This window comes from Erythrolamprus reginae, chromosome 1, assembly GCF_031021105.1.
Source record: "Erythrolamprus reginae isolate rEryReg1 chromosome 1, rEryReg1.hap1, whole genome shotgun sequence".
NCBI lineage: Eukaryota > Metazoa > Chordata > Lepidosauria > Squamata > Dipsadidae > Erythrolamprus > Erythrolamprus reginae.
Genome location: NC_091950.1, coordinates 291,473,808 through 291,499,476, shown reverse-complemented (window position 1 = coordinate 291,499,476; position 25,669 = coordinate 291,473,808). Strand labels below are relative to the sequence as shown.

General features: G+C 38.2%; 1 long non-coding RNA gene across 1 annotated transcript in view; it reads right to left on the bottom strand.

Moving 5' to 3' along the window:
• Positions 1 to 25,669, bottom strand: part of LOC139160870 (uncharacterized) — a 144,981-nt gene that overhangs the window by 75,367 nt on the left and 43,945 nt on the right. The window contains exon 2 of the long non-coding RNA XR_011558027.1: positions 14,244 to 14,399. This is a non-coding gene — a long non-coding RNA (uncharacterized lncRNA). The remainder of the gene's footprint in view (positions 1 to 14,243; positions 14,400 to 25,669) is intronic.

Here is a 25,669-nt window from a genome sequence, read left to right as displayed (position 1 = left end):
AGATGGTTATATATGAAGCCTCAACGCTTTGAAGCAAAAAAAAAAAAGAGCCCTCCAAATAAAAGGGGGGAAAAAACGATGAAAGGTAATGCTACAAAACTTTCCTATTTGAATTTCATTTTTCCCCATTTGCTTAAATTATTTTATATATGCCTACATTCTCATTTCCTCCCCTCCCCTCTCTCTTTTACACACACCTCCTATTAAAGACCTGAGCTTAATTTTTTTTCTTTTTCTTTTTTTTTGGGAGAAAAAAAAAATTCCCTCCCGCTAACAAGTTTGCATATTATGCCTTATTCCCCTTTTCCCTAATGAGACAGCTTATGCTTTCAAAGTCCCTCAAGCTAGGCAAATCTCTCCACTGCCTCCACTGTTAATAATGAAACTTCATAATTATACAAATCCGAGGTGGCCAATCAGCTTTTCAGGCTGAGCCTTCGGGTACCTCATGCATTATTTATGTGGCACTTGAGTCTGTGAACTCACTTGCTCATATTAGAAGCCTAATTAATATTTAATCACATGTACAAAGGGCAAATGAAGCTGTGCTAGCCACCCAGCAGAGCGCGAGCCAAGGAACGGACAGGTGTTTGCTCAAAGACGGCAAATACACAAACATGCCCATTCACATAAACCGAAAGAGATGCAAATACCTATCAGACACCTATACATCTGATGGGCTGAGAACGAGGGACGGATTCAATAGTTATTGACCTTTGTCCAGAATGACAAGCAAGGGGCACACTGCTCTCTTACCAGGGCCAGCATCAAGGATCAATGTGGTGATTAAGAAAGGATGCTGAAATTGGGGGGGGGGGGGATTTGGAAAGAGCCGGCATGGTTACTGCTGAATCTCTCTGTCCTCCTTGGAACAAGACACTACCAAACCAAAGGTATTTCCTAGTTATAAATCTCTGGGGAATCAGGCTAATATATGGGCTACTGTCCATCATTATGATATGGGAGGCCTTCGGAATAACACATGGAAGGGCTACTGCTGATGTCGGGTGGAAAAATGAAAAATCATTTAAAAAACTAGCGCGAGCAGAGCAATACCAGCTTTCTCAAACAGAAGGCATATTTCAAAGGATGCATTCCAAACCATAGACAAGGCCTGGAAAGAAGGAGCAGGTTTGAAACTGATTAATTTAAATCCAATTAAAATTCAACAATGTTATTTAGAAACAACAAACATGATTATTCCTTATGTCTTTAACAAATTTTTCCTTGCTGTTAAACGGTGGGTTTTGGAGGGACTGAGCCACATTCAGGGGTGGGCTACTGCCCAGATTGGGGGGGGGGAATGCAGTGGGGCACCCAATTTGCACTGAAAGATGTTGAAAGAAAATGCAGGGTGTCCTGTATAAGCCACGCCCACAGTGTGGTAGTAAAAATTTTAGTAGCCCATCACTGGCCACATCCATAGTCATTCAGCGTTGCAACCAACATTGGAAGCAATGGGTGGAAACTAATCAAGGAGATAAGCAATTTAGAACTAAGGAGAAAATTTTTAAGATTTAGAACAATTGATCAATGGAACGGCTTGCCTCCAGAAGTTGTGAATGCTCCAACACTGGAAGTTTTTAAGAAGATGTTGGATAACCATTTGTCTGAAGTACTGTAGGGTCTCCTGTCCAAGCAGGGGGTTGGACTAAAAGACCTCAAAGGTCCGTTCCAACACTGTCATTATTATTATTGTTCATATCTTTTAAAAAGAAACCAAAATAACAAAAATGTCAGAGTAAGTCCATATCTCATTTTTACAATTGGTGTTAGGAGACTCTGAGAACTCATTTATTATGTATTTTCTCTTTAAGGTTGTGTGAAGAGTCATGAGAACAAATCTAGTCATGAATACTAATGTTAAGATTTGTAAGCTGCCCAAGTCCTTGGAGAGGGGCAGCATACCAATCAATCAGATAGATAGATAGATAGATAGATAGATAGATAGATAGATAGATAGATAGATAGATAGATGATAGATAGATAGATAGATAGATGATAGGTAGGTAGGTAGGTAGGTAGATGATAGATAGATAGATGATAGATAGATAGATAGATAGATAGATAGATAGATAGATAGATAGATAGATGATAGATAGATGATAGATAGATAGATAATATATAGATAGATAGATAGATAGATAGATAGATAGATAGATAGATAGATAGATAGATAGATAGATAGATGATAGATATATAGATAGATAGATATATGATTGATAGATAGATAGATAGATATATGATAGATAGATGATAGAAAGATAGAAAGATAGAAAGATAGAAAGATAGAAAGATAGAAAGATAGAAAGATAGAAAGAAAGAAAGAAAGATAGAAAGATAGAAAGATAGAAAGATAGAAAGATAGAAAGATAGAAAGATAGAAAGATAGAAAGATAGAAAGATAGAAAGATAGAAAGATAGAAAGATAGAAAGATAGAAAGATAGAAAGATAGAAAGATAGAAAGATAGAAAGATAGAAAGATAGAAAGATAGAAAGATAGAAAGATAGAAAGATAGAAAGATAGAAAGATAGAAAGATAGAAAGATAGAAAGATAGAAAGATAGAAAGAAAGATAGCTATGTGAGCCATAGTCAGTGTACCAAAGTACACTGGCATAACTCCAACTCTCCGCAAGTTGCATTGGCTAACAGTTGGTCTCTGGACACAATTCAAAGTGTTGGTTATTACCTTTAAAGCTCTACATGGCTTAGGACCACACTATTTATGGGACCCCTACTACCTCATACTTCCCTGAGGCCAATAAGGGCCCCAGAGTTGGCCTTCTCCAGGTCCCATCTGCCAAACAATGTCAGTTTGTGGCTGCCATATCATGTTAGGATAGGATTTAATATCTGGACTTCTAACATAACTGTCTTATACACTTTCATTCCATTAGCCAGAACAGGACGGAACGTAAAAGCCACATAAGGACAAGTCTGCATTTCTGGTGAACTCTGCTTGAGGAAGTGACTGGCCATAAAGCGGTTCATGACAGCCCCCCTTGAATAACAAGAATGTGCCAGCAGGATGAGAACTGTGATAAAAGGATGCATATTTACATTTCCTGGGGCACACCGGACGAAAGCAGCAATAAAAGACCTTGCTTTGTGGTAAACAGGAGATAACCATATTCACAACAAAGGAGCCCAGGAAATTGGCCACGAGAGACATTTGTTCAGTAGAAGCTAGTTACGTGCCATATGTAGATAGGAAAGACTTGGAAGTTGTGTCATATCTTAGAGTCATATTATTGGATGTTTGTATACCACTTGACATATACGTATAACCTTACCCAATTTGCATATTTCCCCCAATAAAAGGAAGTGCACAGCCCAAAACTGTGTCATTTCACCCGGAGAGAAATGTGTCCAAGTTTTCTTTCTAGGATTCGAATTCGTGAGTGACCCCAAGCGTCTGGGTTGCCCTTAGTCCCTCTGCAGACATTGTCTTGATCAGGGACTTTGCGGCATCCGCATCAGTTGGTAGGGCCGTGGGGAAGAGCCTTCTCTGTGACATCTCCGACTCCAACTGCACCAGAAAATCCACAGTTTCCCTGTCCTACCAGCCTTCAAGAAAGCCATTAAGACCTGGCTCTTCTGGTGGGCCTGGGGCTATGAATGATTGAGTGTATGAATATTACTAGAAGGGTTATTACATGTCTTTATATTTTATTTTGATATTGTAACTTTAATACTGTTTTAAATGTTGTTAGCCGCCCAGAGTCCATTGGAGTTGGGCGGTATATAAATCTTGTTAGATAGATAGATAGATAGATAGATAGATAGATAGATAGATAGATAGATAGATAGATAGATAGATAGATAGACAGACAGACAGACAGACAGACAGACAGACAGACAGACAGACAGATGATTGATAGATAGATAGATAGATAGATAGATAGATAGATAGATAGATAGATAGATAGATTTATTTACAGCTTTACAGCTGTAAATAAGTCTAAGTGCTATTGCTGTTTTAATCTGTGCAAGTAAATGGTCACTGATGATCACACTCCTTTTCTTTCTGTGAAAATAGCAAGAGATTGCCCCCTCCCTTAAAACAGTTGGGAAGAATCCAACCAAGTTTGCATTCTGCGTAAATTCTGAAAAGAAAAATATTCTTTATTTTGGTATTCCATTGGTCCTCTCACCACCCTCATGTAATTGAAAAGCTTTATACATTAGCACTCTGCCTCAAAAGCCAATGGATGTTCCTACTGCAGATATATTTGTGTGTATGTGTGCATACACACATGTATTTGTGTTGATTGATAGGAGAGCTTTGAAAGAATTTATATAATATATAATGTATATTGCTTAAGAGATACATTTTAAATTCTCACCTGGCATGGTAGCAGAAATCCAGGGAGAATATTCAAAAATACATTGAAATCTGAATACTGGGCACATTTAAATTTGATCCTCAAACTGGATTATTTTGCCATTTTATCCAGTGATCTCCAAGAGCTAAAATCAATATTTGGAGCTGAGAGCCGCAGTCTTAGGAAAGAGCTGAAAGAGAAGAAGAAATAGTTCTCTCTCTCTCCCTCTCTCTCCCTTCCATCCTCCCTCCCTCTACCTCACCTCTTCCCTCCCTTTCTCTCTCTCTCACACACATTTATTTATTTTATTTATTTTATTTATTTATTATTTAGATTTGTATGCCGCCCCTCTCCGAAGACTTGGGGCGGCTCACAACAAGATAGAACAAATCATAAATAATCCAAATAACTTTAAAATATTTAAAGATTTAAAAGAACCCCATATACTAACAGACACACACACAAGCATACCATGTATAAATTGAACATGCCCGGGGGAGGTGTTTCAATTCCCCCATGCCTGACGGCAAAGGTGGGTTTTAAGGAGTTTACGGAAGGCAGGAAGAGTAGGGGCAGTTCTAATCTCTGGGGGGAGTTGGTTCCAGAGATCTGGTGCCACCACAGAGAAGGCTCTTCCCCTGGGGCCCGCCAACCAACATTGTTTAGTTGACGGGACCCGGAGAAGGCCCACTCTGTGGGACCTAATCGGTCACTGGGATTCATGCGGCAGGAGGCGGTCTCGGAGATATTCTCTTTCTCATACCCATAAACACAGATACATGTTCATGCTGAGAATAAAGGAGTTTGAAATGGATTGAGGGACTGGGAGAAGACAAGTTATGACTGAAGTTGAAGAACTGTAGAAGAAAATAATGGCTAGCAAGACAAACTGGATTTGGCAGATTGGAATCGCTGAAGAAACCGTAGTTTCAGATAGGCTGAAATCCATCAAAAAGGCCATCAAAAATGAAGGGCTATACTTTAAATGATGAGTGTATCTAAGCAGAATTATTGAAAGAGAAAAGAATCCAAAGATCAATATTCTGCTGTGTACTTATGGCTGCTAACCAAGCTTATCTGAAACCCTTTACAGTGATACCTTGTCTTACGAACTCCTCTTCATACGAACTTTTCGTGATATGAACCCGGTGTTTAAGATTTTTTTGCCTCTTCTTCCGAACTATTTTCACCTTACGAACCTGAGCTGCTGCCTCTGGGATGCCCCGCCTTCAGACTTCCGTTGCCAACTGAAGCGCTGGAATTCCCCTGAGGCTCCCCTCACTGGGAAACCCCGCCTCCGGACTTCCATTGCCAGCCGAAGCACTGGGATTTCCCTGAGCCTCCCCTCACTGGGATTCAAAGCAGCGCCAAAAAAAATGAAAGGAATCCCAGTGAGGGAAGCCTCAGGGAAATCCCAGCAATGCAAGAATGGGCGCTTTGATTGGCAACAAAGCCCAGAGGTGGGGTTTCCCAGCAAGGGGAGCCTAGGGGAATCCCAGCGCTTCGGCTGGCAATGGAAGTCCAGAGGTGGGATTTCCCAGCGAGGGGAGCCTAGGGGAATCCCAGTGCTTCGGCTGGCAACGGAAGTCCAGAGGTGGGATTTCCCAGCAAGGGGAGCCTAGGGGAATCCCAGCAATGCAAGAATGGGCACTTTGACTGGCAACAAAGTCCAGAGGTGGGGTTTCCCAGCGAGGGGAGCCTAGGGGAATCCCAGCGCTTCGGCTGGCAATGGAAGTCCAGAGGTGGGATTTCCCAGCGGTGCAAGGCTAAAAGGGGTGACTTTGGGGATGGGGTTGCATGCATTATTTGCTTTTACATTGATTCCTATGGGGAAAATTGCTTCATCTTACGAACTTTTCTACTTACGAACCTGGTCACAGAATCAATTAAGTTCATAAGACAAGGTATCACTGCATTTTCTTTAGGAGGAACTTGGCTATAGATAGAATAGAATAGAATTTTATTGGCCAAGTGTGATTGGACACACAAGGAATTTGTCTTGCTGCATATGCTCTCAGTGTACATAAAATAAAATATACATTTGTCAAGAATCATGTGGTACAACACTTAATGATTGTCATAGGGGTCAAATAAGCAATGAAGATAAGTACAGTACATAACAATATTTTAGGGGCACTAACTTCAGAAGAATTACTTATCAATCTGGGAAATAATTAATTGCTGAATGGCATATGCAACACATTTAAAAAATAAACAAACAACTGTAGCCACTGCTATCTTGACCATATCCTGTGCATAGCCCCTGGTGAAGATAAATTTCCTTTGAATCAAGATTGATTACTGGTGAATACAGGGTCACTTCCATATAATTCTCTTGACAACAATATGAAAGAAGTTGCATTTTTCATGAAGCTTTTTGTAAATGTCTCAGTTACCTATAGTCACACTATTATCCTAGTGCAGTGTTGACTAACCTTTTCAGCACTGAGTGCTGAAACAGGAGCATATGTGAACATTTTCGGCACCAAGTGCCAAAGTGTGTGTGTGTGTGTGTGTGTATGTGTGCAAAGTGAGCAGCCAGTTTCCGACACACGCATGTGCACTAGCTATCTACTCTTCCGGTTTCTGGCATGAATGCACGAGTGAAGACCAGCTGTCCAGATGCTCGACTTGGCCTTTTGGGGGTCCAAATACATCCCTGCCCACCTCTTGCCCCTTGGTCCTATCAGAGTCACGGGACCCCCCCACCAATGACCCAGTTCCGCAGCCCCAGACAGAGAGAGGAATGCCGCCTCACTCCACTGGAAAGCTGAAGCCCCTTCCCGGCCTTGGAGGTAAGGAGTGTCGGAGTTCCTGGGGCTCAGGTTGGGAAGCCAGCAGGTGGGAGAGCTTTTTCCCAACTCTGTCTGGGATGAAGTGCCCCGCCCCCCAGCGCACCACCAAGAACAAGCCAGTGCATGCATACCAGGCGGTTACTCTTTCAATTTCTGGTGCTACTTGTGATTGAATTGGCTGACTGGTTTTATTATATTAGGTTTTAGCTTGTAGTTTTTAATTAATTAGATTTGTTTATATGCACTGTTTTATATTATGTCTTGTGAGCCGGCCAAAGTCTTCAGAGAAGGGCGGCACACAAATATAATTAATAATAATAATAATAATAATAATAATAATAATAATAATAATAATAATATTGGTTATGACCTATAAAGCCCTTCATGGCATCAGACCAGAATATCTCCGAGACCGCCTTCTGCTGCACGAACCCCAGTGACCGATTAGGTCCCACAGAGTGGGCCTTCTCCAGGTTCCGTCAACTAAACAATGTCAGTTGGCGGGCCCCAGGGGAAAAGCCTTCTCTGTGGCGGCCCCAACTCTCTGGAACCAGCTCCCCCCCAGAGATTAGAACTGACCCTTCCCTCCTTGCCTTTCGTAAACTCCTCAAAACCCACCTTTGTCGTCAGGCATGGGGGAACTGAGATATTTCCCCCGGGCCTATATAATTTATGTATGGTATGTTTGTATGTATGTCTGCTTAATAATGGGGTTTTGTAAATATTTTAAATTGTAAATTATTAGATTTGTCATGAACTGTTTTATTGTGTTGTGAGCCGCCCCGAGTCTACGGAGAGGGGCGGCATATATATAAATGAATGAATGAATGAATGAATGAATGAATGAATGAATGAATGAACGAACGAACGAACGAACGAATGAACAAATAAACAAACAAACAAACAAACAAACAAACAAATAAATAAATAAATAATACTTCCAGCATGCGAGCCATAGGTTTGCCATCATGATCCTAGTGCTAACCAGTTGTTATCCTGCTTCCTCTTCTCACATCAGGCAATGTTGACTAAATACTGTCATGCACCTGACAAAGTTGGAATACTTAAGGCCAAATCAGAAGTTTTACATATTATTTCTATAATAAGAAAGCCTAAGAAGTCTTAAAATTTGTTTGGGAGAGGAGAGCAAAATTTATCTTGTTTCTATCTTCTTGATTAAAAAAAAATTATTTCCCTCTAGTTACTACTTGCATTTTAACCAAAGTTCCCCTTCATGCTAATGGAAGTTGTATCTGAAATGCAAAGAGCATCTACAGAGAAATGAATTTAATTAGAACTGTTGCAGGGAGAAAAAATGGTTCAGCTTTTTATTCCCTCTCTAAGAACCACCTTCTGCCCAGGATTCTTCACTATTGCTGAACCCGTAAAAATAAAAAAGATACCTTCTCACAATTAACTTCATGTCAATTTCTCTGCCAGGAGAGGTGTGCAATTCGTAGTTCTTATCTGTCCCTTGTTTAAATATTATTAAAAACAGGCAAAACTACAGATTAATTTTATGTAGCATCTAAGGTAGAGAGTCAAAGTCAATACTGGAAAAGTCAATTGGTGCCAAAGCATTTTCAAGAGGTGGACGATAATCTTTCTCCCCCTTTAAGATTCCTTTCCTAGGCAGATACATTTATTATTAGGCTGGTTCAACGTTCTTCCAAACACGTCCTGTAGATGTGTAGGAGCACATAAGAAACTGCTGTGTCTTTTTCCTCCGATGCACATAGTTGCTTCTTTAGCTGATCCCAACTAACTCCATATGCATTTACAGGCTTAAACATTCCACTTGGCTTTTCCCTAGCAAAGCAAAGCAGCAATGCATGTACACTTACAGAAGCAGCTGAAAGTAGTTTATGGAGGAGCCATGCAAGCATGGGGGGAAATACAGCTGCTTTAGTTATTTGAAGATTGCTCTGCATATGTTCCAGTGCATCTCAAACACCTCTTTCCAAAAAAAAAATAAAAAATCAAATTTGTGCAGCCTTATTAGCAATACCAATATGCTATTTATATACTGCTTCACAATGCTTTACAGCCCTTTACAGAGTCAGCATATTGCCCCCAACAATCTGGATCCTCATTTTACCGACTTCAGAAGGATAAAAGCATGGGTCAACCTTGAGCCAATGAGGATTGAACTGCTGGCAGTTGGCAGTCAACAGAAGCAACCTGCAGGCAGTGTTCCCCGTAAGCTGTGCGCGTGCGCACACGGGCACCCCAAAATACCCACACACACACCCTTTTCCACGGGCGCACGCTCCCTATCCCCCTGCCAGCCCGCGGGGGGCGGGGGCGGGGAGGTGCCGGCAGTAGGAGGAAAGGGAGCCGGAGCCGCCCCTGCCTCCCCACGGTGCCTCCGGCCCCCTCACGCCCCTGGCCTCTCGGCCCTGTCCCCCGCTTGCCCGATCCACCCCCTCTCCTCCTCCGTCACCTCCTGCCTTGGGGCAAGACTTTTCCCACGGCAGTGGCGGCTGCGGCTTCTCCTTGGGACGAAAGCGCTCCCAGCCAGGGGGCTGCGAGAGAGGGCTTTCTCTGTGTGCCCGCCCTGCCCCTCTCGCAGCCCCTTTGCTGGGAGCGCTTTCGTCCCGAACTTTCAGCAAGGGGACTGCAGTAGAGGCAGGGCAGGCGTTCCCGAAGTGCTCGGAGAAAGCGCTCTCGCAGCCCCCTCGCTGACAGAAAGAGTGGGAGAGAGAAAGTAAGTGAGAGAGAGAGAGAGAAAGGGGGGAGAGAGATAGCAAGAGAGAGAAGAGAAAGAAAGCAAGAGAGATAGAAAGAAAGAGTGAGAGAGAGAGAAAGCAATAGAAAGAGAGAAAGTGATAAAGTGAGAAAAAAAGAGAGAGAGCAAGAGAGGGAGAGAGAAAGAGAGAAATGACTCTTGATTTAAAGCATATGGTAAAAAGCACCCAAATAATAATAGAGGGGAAAAAACCCAGCCGTTTATGTGTATGTGTGAGTATGTGTGTGTGTGTGTGTGAACTCTTGAACCATTTCCAATAGCTCACCGGTTATTGGAAATGATTCAAGAGTTCACACACATACACACACACACACACACACACACACAAGGGGGGAGGAGACAGGGATGGAAAAAGAGGAGAAGATAGTAATAATAGTAATAGAATTTGGTTTTGTTTTATTATTAATTTCTTTTAATAAAAAAGGAAGGGAATTTTTTTCTTATTTATTTATTTATTTATTTACTTGTTTACTTGTTTGTTTGTTTGTTCGTTTGTTTGTTTATTTATTTATTTATACTTCTATGCCACCCAGTCCCAAAGGTACTGTCGCTCAGACACTATACTGTTCCGCCCACACCGGAAAAAAATTAGACGGAACATTGCCTGCAGGACTGGATTCTAACCACTCCACAACCATGGCTCATATTCATAATTATACAAAGAAAGAAAAATATATAGTTCTGTTAGAAAGGTTTAAAAAAAACAACTACTATGTCAGAATGCTGAGTGCCCAGTCTGTTGTGTTGGGACAAAGGGTTACTGAGTGACCTCCTGGGTTATGAGCAGACTCAGTGTCATCATTTTCTCCATCCTCTGTTGCTCCTGGGGAGCTGGTTATTGTAGATTCTTCCCTTACCTAATACTGACGTTCTACAATCTCATAAATTAGGAGGGGTGGATATAAAGGATATATTTTCCTTTCATATTAGATGCATCCTCGGCTTCAGTGACTGAGAATTCAGACTTTAGGATTTTTTTAAAGGCATATTAACTGTACTGCCTTTAACACAATGCTTTCGTCAAATACAGGTTCTACTGTCATTATCATAAAGCACATCAAGTAGCTTATTGAAAGCCACAAGAAGTTTGAAAAATATTATGCTTAATCATATTTGAATCTTCAAGTTTGCATCTGCACTTTTTGGGGCTCAAAAGCCATAAGCCCTAAATACTACAGGGGCTGTTGTTTTATCATTGCTCACACAAAACACAGAAAAAGCAGAAGCACAGTGGCTTATTACAGCGGTAAGAAATATATTAGTTTTCTCTTTCCTGTTATCCTGGCATGTGGTATTTCAATGGCGGCTCTGGACAGAATAAGGATTACATGAACTGAAAAAGATTAAAAATTGAACTACCTTTTTTTTAAAGTGTTGTATGTCATATTTGGTACATAGAAACATAGAAGACTGACGGCAGAAAAAGACCTCATGATCCATCTAGTCTGCCCTTATACTATTTTCTATATTTTATCTTAGGATGGATATATGTTTATCCCAGGCATCTTTAAATTCAGTTACTGTGGATTTATCTACCCCGTCTGCTGGAAGTTTGTTCCAAGGATCTACTACTCTTTCAGTAAAATAATATTTTCTCATGTTGCTTTTGATCTTTCTCCCAACTAACCTCAGATTGTGTCCCCTTGTTCTTGTGTTCACTTTCCTATTAAAAACACTTCCCTCCTGGACCTTATTTAACCCTTTAACATATTTAAATGTTTTGATCATATCCTCCCTTTCCCTTCTATCCTCCAGACTATGCAGATTGAGTTCATTAAGTTCATTAAGGTACCTGTCCTTTTACCTGGGAACCATGCTTAAAACAGGACTTAAGAAACCTAATCTGGAAATCTATTGTATTACAAAGTTTTAAAACCTTATTAACATAAAATACTGGCGTAGTAACCCTAACCACTGAAAACATTATTAATCAAATATATTGCATGATTAGTGTCCTGGATCATTACTATAATGCATCTTTTAATGGATTGAGCCAGAATACAGGGGGTTTTTTCTCATAGAAATGCTAAGTCAAACTTCCCAGAAGGAACATCAAGTATTGACAATTATAATTACGGGTAGCGAAATATCCCCTATCCAAACATGTATTACCAAGAGCATATGAATTTATATTCAATTTTCACATGTTTTTACTTCACTCTTTGCTGCAGATGAAGTAGGAGAATCCATTAAAGACACCACTTAGAAACTGTTGGAGATGTCATCTGCATCATGACTGGACTCTGCCGGAGTCATAAGATGTAGAATAGATAAAAAATACATGCGCCAACATTATTACTCTTGATAGTGACATATAAATGTCAACAAACTCAAATTCAACCCAGACAAGACGGAGTGGCTCCCAAGGACAATTCCATCTGTCCGTCCATTACCCTGAGGGGGGAACTATTGACCCCCTCAGAGAGGGTTCGCAACTTGGCCGTCCTCCTTGATCCACAGCTGACATTGGAACATCATCTTTCGGCTGTGGCGAGGAGGGCGTTTGTCCAGGTTCGCCTGGTGCACCAGTTGCGACCCTATTTGGACAGGGAGTCATTGCTCACAGTCACTCATGCCCTCATCACCTCGAGGTTCGATTACTGCAATGCTCTCTACATTTGAAAAGTGTTCGGAAACTTCAGATCATGCAGAATACGGCCGCGAGAGCCATCGTGGAACTTCCTAGATTCGCCCACGTTTCTGCAACACTCCGTGGCCTGCACTGGCTGCCGATCAGTTTCTAGTCACAATTTAAAGTGTTGGTAATGACCTTTAAAGCCCTACATGGTATTGGGCCAGAATACATCCGGAACCGCCTTCTACCACATGAATCCCAGCGGCCGATAAGGTCCCACAGAGTTGGCCTTCTCCGGGTCCCGTCGACCAAACAATGTCGTTTGGCGGGCCCCAGGGGAAGAGCCTTCTCTGTGGCGGCCCCGACCCTCTGGAATCAACTCCCCCCAGAGATTAGAACGGCCCCCACCCTCCTTGTCTTTCGCAAATTACTCAAGACCCACCTTTATCGCCAAGCATAGGGGAGTTAAGATATTCTTTCCCCCTAGGCCATTACAAGTTATGCACGGTATGTTTGTGTGTATGATTGGTTTTATTATAAGGGTTTTTAGTTGTTTTATTAATTGGATTGTTACATGCTGTTTTTTTTATCATTGTTGTTAGCCACCCCGAGTCTGCAGAGAGGGGCGGCATACAAATCCAATAAATAATAATAATAATAATAATAATAATAATAATAATAATAATAATAATAATTTCTACAAATTAAGGGTTAGAAAAATGACCACCAGATATATTAGGGTTCTATAGGAGAGCCATCACCATGGTCATTTTCAGCTTCCTTCTCCTTATCTTCGTAATGCATTGTACAGAGAGGAGAAATCCTGAGAAGAGAGCTGTGGGGATTAATTTATTCAAGGAAGCAATGGTTGCTGAGCATATCCAAGAGTCGGGGCGGGAGGAGGGGGGAGTTTAAAAATGACTATCACACAATGCATGCTTTGGTTTCTTTCATATATTCAAAGAAAATAAAAGGACTGCATGATCAGAAATTAGTTCCCAGGAGGGCTTATTTCTCCCCCAATAAAATATTACCAGGTTAGATAACAGTCGAAGGGCTCTGTTAGATTAATAAACAAAAAAAGGCAATCTATTCTTGACCAGTTGTATTCAGATGAAACAGTATTGTTTAAAAGAATGCTGCGCATCTGATTGGGCACACATGGCGAAACCAGCAATGCTTCAGCGCAAAGATACATGGAAAGTGTCTCAAACGACAGAAGCAGCCAAAAATCTGAAAGCTGAAAGATAAATGTACACATACACAGGAGGCCAAGCGCCCCTAATTAACTAACACAAGAGGCTTTGCTTAAGTGCACAGCTTCAGTCTAACCTATTATGGCTAAAACCAATATTATGCATACAGGACAGTATGCAAGGAGTAAGGTTCTAATTTTATGTTCCAAATAAAAATAGCATTTCAATAGCACACATTTTAGGAGATAGATAGATATATATTTAATACCATTAAAAAAAAAAACCTATTTTCTTGTCTGAATTCAAAAATGATTGACTAGTGCATGGATATCAAATAATAAATAAAACAGTCCTGGTAGCTGAAAGACTCCTGAATAAAGAGAAAATTATTTTTGGATTTCCTTTTTCATCAGATATGAAATACTCTGAAACGCCACCACTATAATTTGATAAAAAGCTTGATATCTCCAAATGAAAATAGGACTCAGCACTTTCATTTTTTTTCTGTCTCTAAAGGACCCTTGGTAAACAGATTTTCAAAAAATGAAAATCTCAGGCATAAAGGTGGAAGTAATGAAGGAAGTTTAAATATGCGCTGACCTTTGAAATGAACTGCAATCCATGTTGTTTGGCCAGGATCTGGCTGTGTCGCTGTCTCCACTCATTTCCAGAGTGTAAAAGACTTGGGTAATAGAGCAGCTCTGCTCTCTGGTGGAAGCTGACAGCCATCGCTGCAAGGTCCACAGCCCTGATGCTCTGAAATATAAAACAAAGAATTTTCCATCAGGGATTTTTGAAACGATGATGTGATCCTTGGCTCAAGTATGAAGCTTTCTTCCTTTTTGTGACCTAGATTCTTCTTCTGTTGGAACAAATAAAATCTAGGACTCGCCTATCCGAAGAAATAGACAAAAACAAAAGAATGGTTTAAGAAAGCCCAATTCATTCTTATTCTAGTTGTGCAATATCTTCTTTCAATGATATGTCTTAGCATTTAAAGAGAAACTTAATAGGATGCAAAAAAATATCAGCTAATACAAATTATTATTTCTTTACCTCTTTAACAATGCAGTGATCACTTCTTTCCCCTAATATCTAAATTATATTGGCAGTTTAATGCTTGATACAAACAACTAAAATATATCTTCTTGGTTTTTTAAAAAAATATTAGATGTTTAAGGCGCTTTCTTTACATTCTTCCAAGTTTTTTTTTTAAATTCTCTTTGAAGTTTTAAGATGGGAAAAAGCAAAGGATAGACAAGACTTTCTCTCCATTCAGCCTCATTCAGGTCACTTCGCCAAAATATCCTGTTTGGTCTCTTCTACCCTTAGAAACCCCATCCCTGGCATTGCTCTCAAAAGACAAAAACTAATAAGCTAATACCACTTTTATTGTAAGATTACAGTAACAGAATCTTGAAAGTCTGAATTTTCCTTCCCCACTTCACTTATCTTCATGAAAACTACAGAAGGTTATGCCTGAGTTGCTTTCGCAGATTACATTTCTGCACTGACTCAGATTTCTTTTATCTGAATGTCCTTTTGGTTGTGCTTCTCCCTGTTCCTCAAGGCTTTTTCTCCGCCCATTATATGCACATTATCAATGGGTCCAAAAATAAGCTGTCCAAAGTGCCTATAGGCTTTTGCAGGTGTTATTATTTCAGTCCTGTGGGGAATAAGCTATCTTCAGTACAAAGAATGGGAGAAAAAAGCAAAATGTCTTGGAGTAACTATGCTTGTGATGAATAATCTAAGATAGTGTTGTTTTATAGTAGGGATAGGCAATGTACAGTGTTACCTCTACCTACAAATGCCTGTACTTACCAATTTTTCTAGCTAAGAATTGGGTGTTCAAGATTTTTTTGCCTCTTCTCAAGAACCATTTTCCACTTACAAACCCGAGCCTCCGAAACTGTAACTGGAAAAGGCAGGGACAAACCTCTGTGGGGCCTCTCTAGGAATCTCCTGGAAGGAAACAGGGCTGGAAAAGGTGGGGAGAAGCCTCTGTGGGGACTCTAGGAATCTCCTGGGAGGAAACAGGGCCTCCACCCTCCCTGTGGTTTCCCCAGTCGCACGCATTATTTGCTTTTACATTGATCCCTATGGGAAAAATTGCTTCTTCTTACAAACTTTTCTACTTAAGAACCTGGTCACGGAATGAATTAAATTCGTAAGTAGAGGTACCACTGTACTATGTATTTTTCAGTAGTGGATTCTGAATTAGTTTGCTACCGATTAGTGTATGTGCTCACATGTGTGTAAACTGTTTCTGTGCATGCACAGAAGCTTTTGCACATGCGCAGAAGCACCCCAGGAAGGTGGGCGGAGCCTCCCACCACCACTACCAGTTCTAAGAACCGGTCCAAACTGGGAGCAATCCACCTCTGGTGTTTTTTAATTATTTGATGTATGAAATAAGGCCACTGAGCTGTTGTGAGCCGGCCCGAGTTGTTGTGAGCCGCCCTGAGTCTTCGGAGAGGGGTGGCATACAAATCTAATAAATTGAATTGAATTGAATTAATGATTCTGGATGCTATGCAATAAAAATCATTAACAAAATACAGATAATACTACTGGGAAATTCCAGACATCCTGGGGGAAAAACAACCATCCTAGCCCCATTAAATTATAAAGGGCTTTATCATTCACTCAATCCAAGGCTTGGCAGAAGAATCAAGTTGAATAAAGCATATGGCCACATCAAACTCTGTGCTTCTAGGTCAAAAGAATAATAATTGTAATAATGTTGGAGCAGGGATGGGTTCCTATTGGTGAGATCCAGTGTGAGTGCTCCGGTAGTGGCCCGCCAATGATGCAATTTAGGCACGATGTCTCTGGTGCTGTCTGTGCCAGTCCATGCATGCCACCATTTTGGGGGGGGGGGTAATTTTTGGTGATTTTTCAGCTCTCTGAGCATGCATAGAGGTGAAATCATGCAAGGGGACATGCACACCTGTAGGAAAAGGTAAAAGGAGGAAGAGGAGAGGTCATCTGCTTTTCCAGAGCATCATTTATACTGTATATTGGCATGGCAACCTTCTTCCCAATTATGGTCATTCTGATTGAGCATCTACAACATATTTTATTTTATTATTTTTATTATCTATTCATTTGTTTTATCTTAAACATTTATATAAACACCCATCTTATATTGAATTCTGAATCAACAAATAAAATAATAACAATAATAAAACAAAATAGTACGCATCTTTATTAAACCACAAATATTAAAAACCTGGTGACAAAGTTAATTCCCATATGCAGTCCACTCTTAAAACATCTGGCTCACCTCACCCTATCTCATGTTTGGTGGAAAAGTCAGGTCTTAAGTGTTTTTCAACAAGCTAGGAGGATACAGACCTTCCCAACTTCTAAGGGAAGGGTAAATGTTCAAAATGTCCTCACTAACATGTATGCACATATCTACACACACTTTTGTGTGTGTTTGTTTGTGTGTTTTGTGTGTCTGTGTGTATTTAGTACATATAGCCACATCCATGCATATAGAAAAGAAACATTAGAACATTACCAGTCTAGTTCTCAATCCATTAATTCAAAGAACAATGAGATCATGGACTTCCTAGAAAACTTTGAACTTACTTAACTCAACAAGCAAAAAGATTATCTTAATTAAAAAACAAATAAATAAAACAGAGATTGTCGTAACACATTCACTAAATGCTGACATTCCAAATAAGAATGGATTTGTACATCAATAGTACAATATTTAATAAAAAATAATATATGCGTATCTATGTCAACTGTATAACAATATATAACAGGGCCTATTACAGTATTCCAGAATGTTGGAAACATGCTGGATTTTGGAGTATTCCAAAATCAGATAAAGACTTTAGGTAAACATCATTAAACAGGTCTATATCTGCATTGTGAAACTAAGGTTTTAAAAGATAGCTGCATTATTTCTAACAACTTTAAATTTGTTTGCAAGTAATTATATGTCCTGATCAATCTGAGTCTCTTCCTGAAAGAAATATACTAGACTAAAATAATTAGAAGAGTATTAAATGCAATACAGTGTGCTAAAGTACACTAAATTTCTATTCATTCTGCTGTCTTCAGATATTTTTTGTGCTTGACAGAAAGAAATGTAAATTACTTAAAACTGTTTGGAAATGGGATTTGGATATTTCTATAATTAACCAGCTATATTCACATGCACAAACAGTAATTACCATCAATGGATTGGATATGGATTATTTTCAGATAAATAGGGACACCTAACATTGCCTATTTTGTTCAATGTTATTATGGAAGTATTAGCAAAAGATGTTAAAAAGAAGAATATTCAAGTCTTAACGTAAAAAACAGAACATCGCATAATTATAATTAATCTGTTCATTTTTCTTAAACAACCAAATTGCTTTTAAAGAAAACACTCAATTGCAATTTAAATTAAATATATTTTATGCAGCATTGGGGTTATAAATTAACTCTGATATACTACCATAAAAACAACTTCATGAAATTAGCAAAATTTATATCAGTCTAGATAAATTTTGATATTTAGGAGTAATTATTACAATAGATTGGCATCAATCAAAGAAATATAATTATAACTCTGTTTTGCTCAAGATTGGAAGTCATGCTAATCTCTTTTTAGCTTTCCTTGGTAGAACAGCTGCAACTAAAATTATTATTTTAAAAATCTATCTTTGCTTCACATATTCCCATTCTTCTGACAACTTAGTTTCACATACAGCAAATATTTTTTCTCCATTTATATATTACTGTACAGAATTATTTAAAAGGCAAGAATGAATCGTGTAATATAAAAAAGATGACAAAACAGATCATTTTCAAATCTTTCAACTGAATTAATTCATATCATTAGGAATTTGAATACTGTTACATAATGCTTTAGCATTAGACTTTTAATCAAGGGTGATACCATTCCTCTTTGGGATTTTGAAAACAATGTCTACTATCTCAAATCATCTTAGCACTTACTTAAATAGAAGTACAGAAATTATGAATATGATATCTTTCTCCCATTTATCCATTCCTTGAGTGTCCCCATTAAGATAAATCTGCAGAGAATATGATAGCTGGATTTTATAAAATTAAGATACTTAATTATTGATGAAAACATTGTCCCTGCAGAATATAGTTTGCAAAAGGATTGGTCAAGTTCCAGGTTCAAACAAGTTAGGTACAAGTGAAATGAGTTTCATATCTATGTAAACTATCCGTATCTTATCAAGGTAAGACCATTAACCATGTTGAGGAATGGCGCACATTTATATCATTTCATCACAAGGGAATCTCATCAATATTATATTAAACTCTTGTAAGAAGTATGACAGGGATTCTTGAAAGGTTTTAAAAAGCTTTGGAAAATGACTTGGGATTTGATGAATCTCCTGGAAGTCCATGAATATTGAACATTTTTTTTGCATATTCTTTCTAATAGTGTGTGTTAAAACTCCTTTTTAAACATTTTCTTTTAAACATTATTTCAATGTCAACAAGGTTTAGCGATGAAGGTAATCCATAGGTGGCACTCTACTCCATATAAATTGTAATTTTTCTAATTTATATGATGTTCTAAGAAAATTGGAATGTAACAAAAAATTTTGTAGTACAGTGTTCCCTCGATTTTCGCGAGTTCGAACTTTGAAAAATGTCTATACCACGGTTTTTCAAAAATATTAATTAAAAAATACTTCACGGTTTTTTCCCCTATACCACGTTTTTTCCTGCCCGATGACATCATATGTCATTGCCAAACTTTCATCTGCCTTTAAAAAACATTTTTTTAAATAAACTTTAATAAATAAACATGGTGAGTAATAATCTAAATGGTTGCTAAGGGAATTAGAAATTGTAATTTAGGGGTTTAAAGTGTTAAAGGAAGGCTTGGGATAGTGTTCATAGCCCAAAGTAGTGTATTTACTTCTGCATCTCTACTTCACGGAAATTTGACTTTCGCGGGCGGTCTCAGAACGCATCCCCCGCGAAAATCGAGGGAACACTGTATTATAGTTGAATACTCCATCCTTTTTATCTAACACAGTTGAAGAAATTGGAAAAATCACCATTAAAACTCCACAATGAATTCTGCTGTTGGTTTATTGACCATATTTTCAAACTATATACACTAATTTATTTTTCCCTAATGAAAAAAACTACTGTTACTTTAATTATTGAACAATTTATTAGATATAATAACAATAGCTTTCTGAATACAATGTGTGTGTGTACTTTGTATTCTTAAGTGATTTCCTGAAAAGACAAGGGAAAGGAAAGGAAATAGTAAAGGAAACAGGGAGGGAGGGGTGGTAGTAGTATTAGTCAGTGTTCCCTCTATTTTTTTGGGGGGGGGCGGAAAAGTATAGTGTCTGAGCGGCAAATAATAAACAAACAAACAAACAAACAAACAAACAAATAAACCAAATAAAAAACCCACCCTGTTTTGCCTCAGAGAATTTCAAAATAAAATACAGTACTGTACTGTGTGTCTATAACAGTGAGCTCATCATAGGGCAACTCTATCAATATCAAAATGCCACTTAAATAGTTGAGCTAGTTTCAAACTAGATTTTAATTTTCTTTCTCTCTTCCTTACTCCCATTCTTTTTCTTTTCCTTCCTCTCTTTTTTCTATCTATTTCTCTCTCTTCCTCTCTTCCTCTCTCTCTCCTTCCCTCTCACTCTTTCCCTCTCGGCTTCTGGGCAGGTTTGGAAAACTCTGAGTTGATGATGATTTTTAAGTGAGCGATTGCTCACTGCTCAGCTTAGAGGGAACTATGGTATTAGTAGTCTTCGCACTACAGAGTTTAGGGAATTAAATCCTGTGAAGGTTTTACTAGGTGTACCCTAGCATTCCTATTTTTTACATAACAAAACAGCAATGTATTTGACAAAATATATACTACATACATCATACAGTGACTGTAAAATTAGATATGTAGAGTTAACAAAGGACGTTGAGTTCCAGCTCATGTTTTAGTGTCTTGAATAAACAGAAGGGAACAAAATCAGCTTTACAAATGCCATACTGATTTATTTCTCCAATCAACCAAGGCATGTTCTGAGGAAGCTACACATTCATAAGGTCTTGAAATGTTAAAAAACATCATAATGTCTATCTCTGAAAGTAGAAATTTTGGTTCAAACTTGAACAGAAGAGGAAATGGATTTACATTTAAGAGATAATTATCTTCAGGAAACATTTTTATATAGACATTTTTCTATTTGTTGCATATCAATAACCTTATTTAAACTTTTTCAGCATAAAGATACAGCCTACAAACTGATTATTAAAACAGAATGTAATTAATAACCTAATTATTAACTCTATCATATTATCTCCTTTCATGCAATGGGACTACTGTCTCCAATCCTTATTGCCCCAATCCCTTTGTGGCCCCAAAACATATCCCTGAAAATTGGTGGAGAGTATTTGTGGCAGGAACTGCTGGAAAAGGAACATTCTGCGAGTCATGAAAATATAAGATTGGATTCAGAATCCATTGGTATCCAGTATTGATTGCATTAAAAAATGTCAAATACTCTCAGTCCAAAATATGGCCTATATACAAAATATTAATTTCATTTATAGTAACTAATCTTCCTATATTACACATCCACAAATCAGTTAAATTCTTTAAACATATACATTTAGCTGGGTCCACTTCAGAAGACCTTTGTTAAATATATTTAACAATATACATTAATAAAATGCATGCTGCTAGTCCGAATGAGCCCTGAGCTCCTTAACAGGGCTTTATATTTTCAAAACTGTTTGCATAAATTAATTGTCTCATATATTTCTTCTAGAATTCATAGGATAATCAACGGATGTGCATCACTAAAATTATAAGTCTCCAGATACAAGTATTGCTAACTGTAGCATATATCATAGCCATTTATTTTATTCCCAAGTGTTTCGTGAAAGGACCATAAGAAAGAGTGGATTAGAGGACAGAAACAGTTTTTGGGACATATCAAGTTGAAATGAAGGTTTGAGTTGGGTTGAAACCTGTTAAAAGAAAATGCAAAACTTATGTTGTTAGATGGAACAAAGTGAACACTTACAGATTTTATTGCAGGCACATGCCCATTGAGACATTGTCAGGAATTGGAATAAATAGTTCAGTTGTAATTATACAAGCACATTTCATAGCCTACAGCATGAAGCTGGATTGTGTTCTGATAATCATAGATAATATTTCCATTTTATGCATTACAACAAACTGTATGTCAGCATTCCAGAAGAACCCAATTCCAATTAAAAAACTCCAAGACAAACATTTTCTCAAAATTCCCAATTTATTAGAGTAGGCATACCAGCACATTTGGAAAAACCAAAATCTGAAATTTCTAGGTTCTCCCCAACCAATAAATCAAAACCTGAACCCATCAGTCCATCACATCAACTGTGGGTTGCTACTGGTACATCCCAGATCTATGAACTGGTAGTGATGGGATTTGCAACCCATTACTGCATCACATGGTCCAATCACAATCTGTCCCAACTCAAGACATCACTTCAACCACTCCTCCTCCAAGTACAGAAATACCATGACCTTGATCAAAAAGAAGAATGCTGTTACATCTAACACTACTCCCTCTATTAAATCCCCCCTCCTAGTTACCCAAGCACAAGAATGTGGCAGCATGGATGCTTCCAGTATTAATATGGCTTCCAGAACTGACACTATAATTGGTCAAAAATAGAAGCAGAGTCTTCTAAAGTTTACTGTGAATCTAAATCAAAGAAGATAAGGGAATATAAAATTTAGGCTATTTCTCATCTATTAAATACTAAACCAACTTTTTGGTGTTACTTAGTTGGGTAATGAAACATCTACAAGAAAACAAACAGAGAGCACCAAAGATCAAACAAATCAAATTTAGATGTAACAGTGAATTTAATTTTAACATCATAAAACTGAAAATTTGGCTTCTATTAGTGTACTGAATATTGAATATTATGAGATAATTGTATGGTCCAACGCTACTTTCCAATGTTGACAAGTATTTTAGAAAAAAATTGCAATGTTGAAATCTTATGAGACTTTGGACATATTTATATTTTGATACCATGAACAACATTTTGTTGTCATGCTCACTGAAAAGGTTGCTAACTATTTATCAAGATTAATTCAAAGTGTTGGTTATGACCTATAAAGCACTTCATGGCATCGGACCAGAATACCTCTGGGACCGCCTTCTGCCACACGAATCTCAGCAACCGGTTAGGTCCCACAGAGTTGGCCTTCTCCGGTTCCAGCCAATAAACAATGTCGTTTGGCGGGACCCAGGGGAAGAGCCTTCTCTGTGGCAGCCCCGACCCTCTGTAACCAGCTCCCCCCGGAAATTAGAATTGCCCCCACCCTCCTTGCCTTTCGTAAACACCTTAAAATCCACCTCTGCCATCAGGCATGGGGAAATTGAGACATCTCCTCCAGGCCTATACAGTTTATGCATGGTTATGTTTGTGTGTGTGTTTTTGCTTTTTAATAAGGATTTTTAAGTGACTTTTAAATTATTAGATTTGTTGTGTATTGTTTTATTGTTGTTGTGAGCTGCCCCGAGTCTACGGAGATCGGCGGCATACAAATCTAATGAATAAATAAATAAATAAACAAACAAACAAATTCTGACAAATCCAGTCATCATCAATAGTCTGGTGTTGCTTATATTCTATCTACCACAATCTTCCAATGAAATATATTTCCACTTATCTAAAAGATAGAACAAGATGTGTTCTTAGCTTTTCTTTTTAATACGAATACCTTTTCAAACTCAGGTATTTACTTGTTAACCTGCTGCTTGAACTATTTTATTATAATAATTTTAACTAATGAACTGTCCCAAGCTAAAAACTCAAGAAAGTTTGTACAAAGATGAATATAAAATTGACAGAAATAATATAGGAATTTTTCAGTCTATTTTTCAATACTAAAAAAGTTGCATGAAACTCACTCCTATTTTGTTTTCCCATGTATATTTTGGATAAAGAAAAATTTTAAACGGAAGCATAGCTTAGAGACAAAAGAAGGGCTAATCATAAATACACTGCTTCCTGAGAAGATCTCATTATTTTACGATTTAATCTCTGCCTGCAATTTTTGTGAGTATGCACTATAATCACATTTAACCTTGAGGAAATCCAGCATCTGGTACATGCTGTCAGCAGGGAGACCTTATACTATTAAATGTGAAAAACTATCTCTGCCTTTATACTTGCTGTGAAGGCAACAACGGCTCAAACAATTACTTGTGTGCTTCTAAGCTTTTTGTTTATGTGACTGATTCTTGATCCTCAGTTATTGTCAGTGTTACCTTGCTAACTTACTTTATCTTTGCGTTGGTTCAGATCCCAATGACAGAGAGAAGCAAGCTACACAAAATATTTTTGAAGTTATGGATGAAAGGGTTCAAACCTAGCTTGATTTTTGCATCTGCTGCTTCGTTCTTTTTTGCCTTTCCCATGGTGACTTTCATTCCACAAATCTTTGATGAAAACATAAGAATAGGTACTGTATAACTATGAGCAATCTAACAATTTGTTTTCTGACACTGTTTTTAAAAGAAATATCAAGATTCCTAGAAAATAGAAGGTCATTTGTATTTTGCAGTGAGTCTATATCACTTCTTATCAGAACAGGCAAAGAACCCAATGAAAGCTCCAATCAGTAACCAGCTGGATATTGGCTTCTAGTTCAATTTTATGTTGATGATTAAGGAAAACAAAGCATTGGCTGCCGATCAGTTTCCGGTCACAATTCAAAGTGTTGGTTATGACCTATAAAGCCCTTCATAGCATCGGACCAGGATATCTGCGAGACCGCCTTCTGCCGCATGAATCCCAGCGACTGGTTAGGTCCCACAGAGTTGGCCTTCTCCGGGTCCCATCGACTAAACAATGTCGTCTGGCGGGACCCAGGGGAACAGCCTTCTCTGTGGTGGCTCTGACCCTCTGGAACCAGCTCCCCCCAGAGATCAGGATTGCCCCCAACCTCCTTGCCTTCATAAACTTCTTAAAACCCACCTCTGCCGTCAGGCATGGAGGAATTGAAACATCTCCCCCTTGCCCATGTAGTTTTTGTGTATGATTAGATTGTGTGCTGTTTTTTATATATTGGGGTTTCTTTTTTGGACTTTTTAATCTAAAACTGTAATCTATATTTTTAAATATTAGATTTGTTACTATGTACTGTTGTGAGCCGCCCCGAGTCTGCAGAGAGGGGCGGCATATAAATCCAATAAATCTAATCTAATCTAATAAAGATCCTCCAGGCCATTGAAATATATCCAAATATTAATATCTTTCTCTATAGTGATAATTCACTTCATCAAGGATCTTAGTATCTTTTTGGTTTTGATGCTTTACATCATTTATGTCAATCTTATATAATTTACGTGTCATTCTTTCCTAAATTATTTTTCCATTAAAACAGAGTGGAGATGACCTATTTAAACAGAGTGGAGATCAACTATATATTAACTATATCTCCAAAACATTAGTATTTTCCATAGCAGTTGGCCTCCATTAGTATGTTACATCACAGGTAGTTAAAATTAGGAATAATGAACTTTCAATAACATATAATGTGTTTCAGGTTTACAATGGCTTTAGGTATGAAGGAGATGGCTAATTCAAAATTTAAAATATCAGTGGCTGAGTCTGATGCAAACCACATGGCTATAGCTATGATAGCTCTCATGGTACTAACAATATCCTGAAAACATTATGTTTTATAGCACCATTACTTCACATCAAATTCTTAACTAATATAATTAGGTTAAACCATTCAGGAATAGAATAGAATAGAACAGAATAGAATAGAATTCTTTATTGGCCAAGTATGATTGGACACACAAGGAATTTGTCATTGGTGCATATGCTCTCATAACATTACATTAGCTATTATTATTCTCAAAAGTAAATCAATGCCTAAAAGAGGACTGCCTGACTGGGAAATGATGTCAACAAATTTGCTCAATGAAAGAAATCTAAATTATATATTATTAATGTATAGTTTTAAATATTAT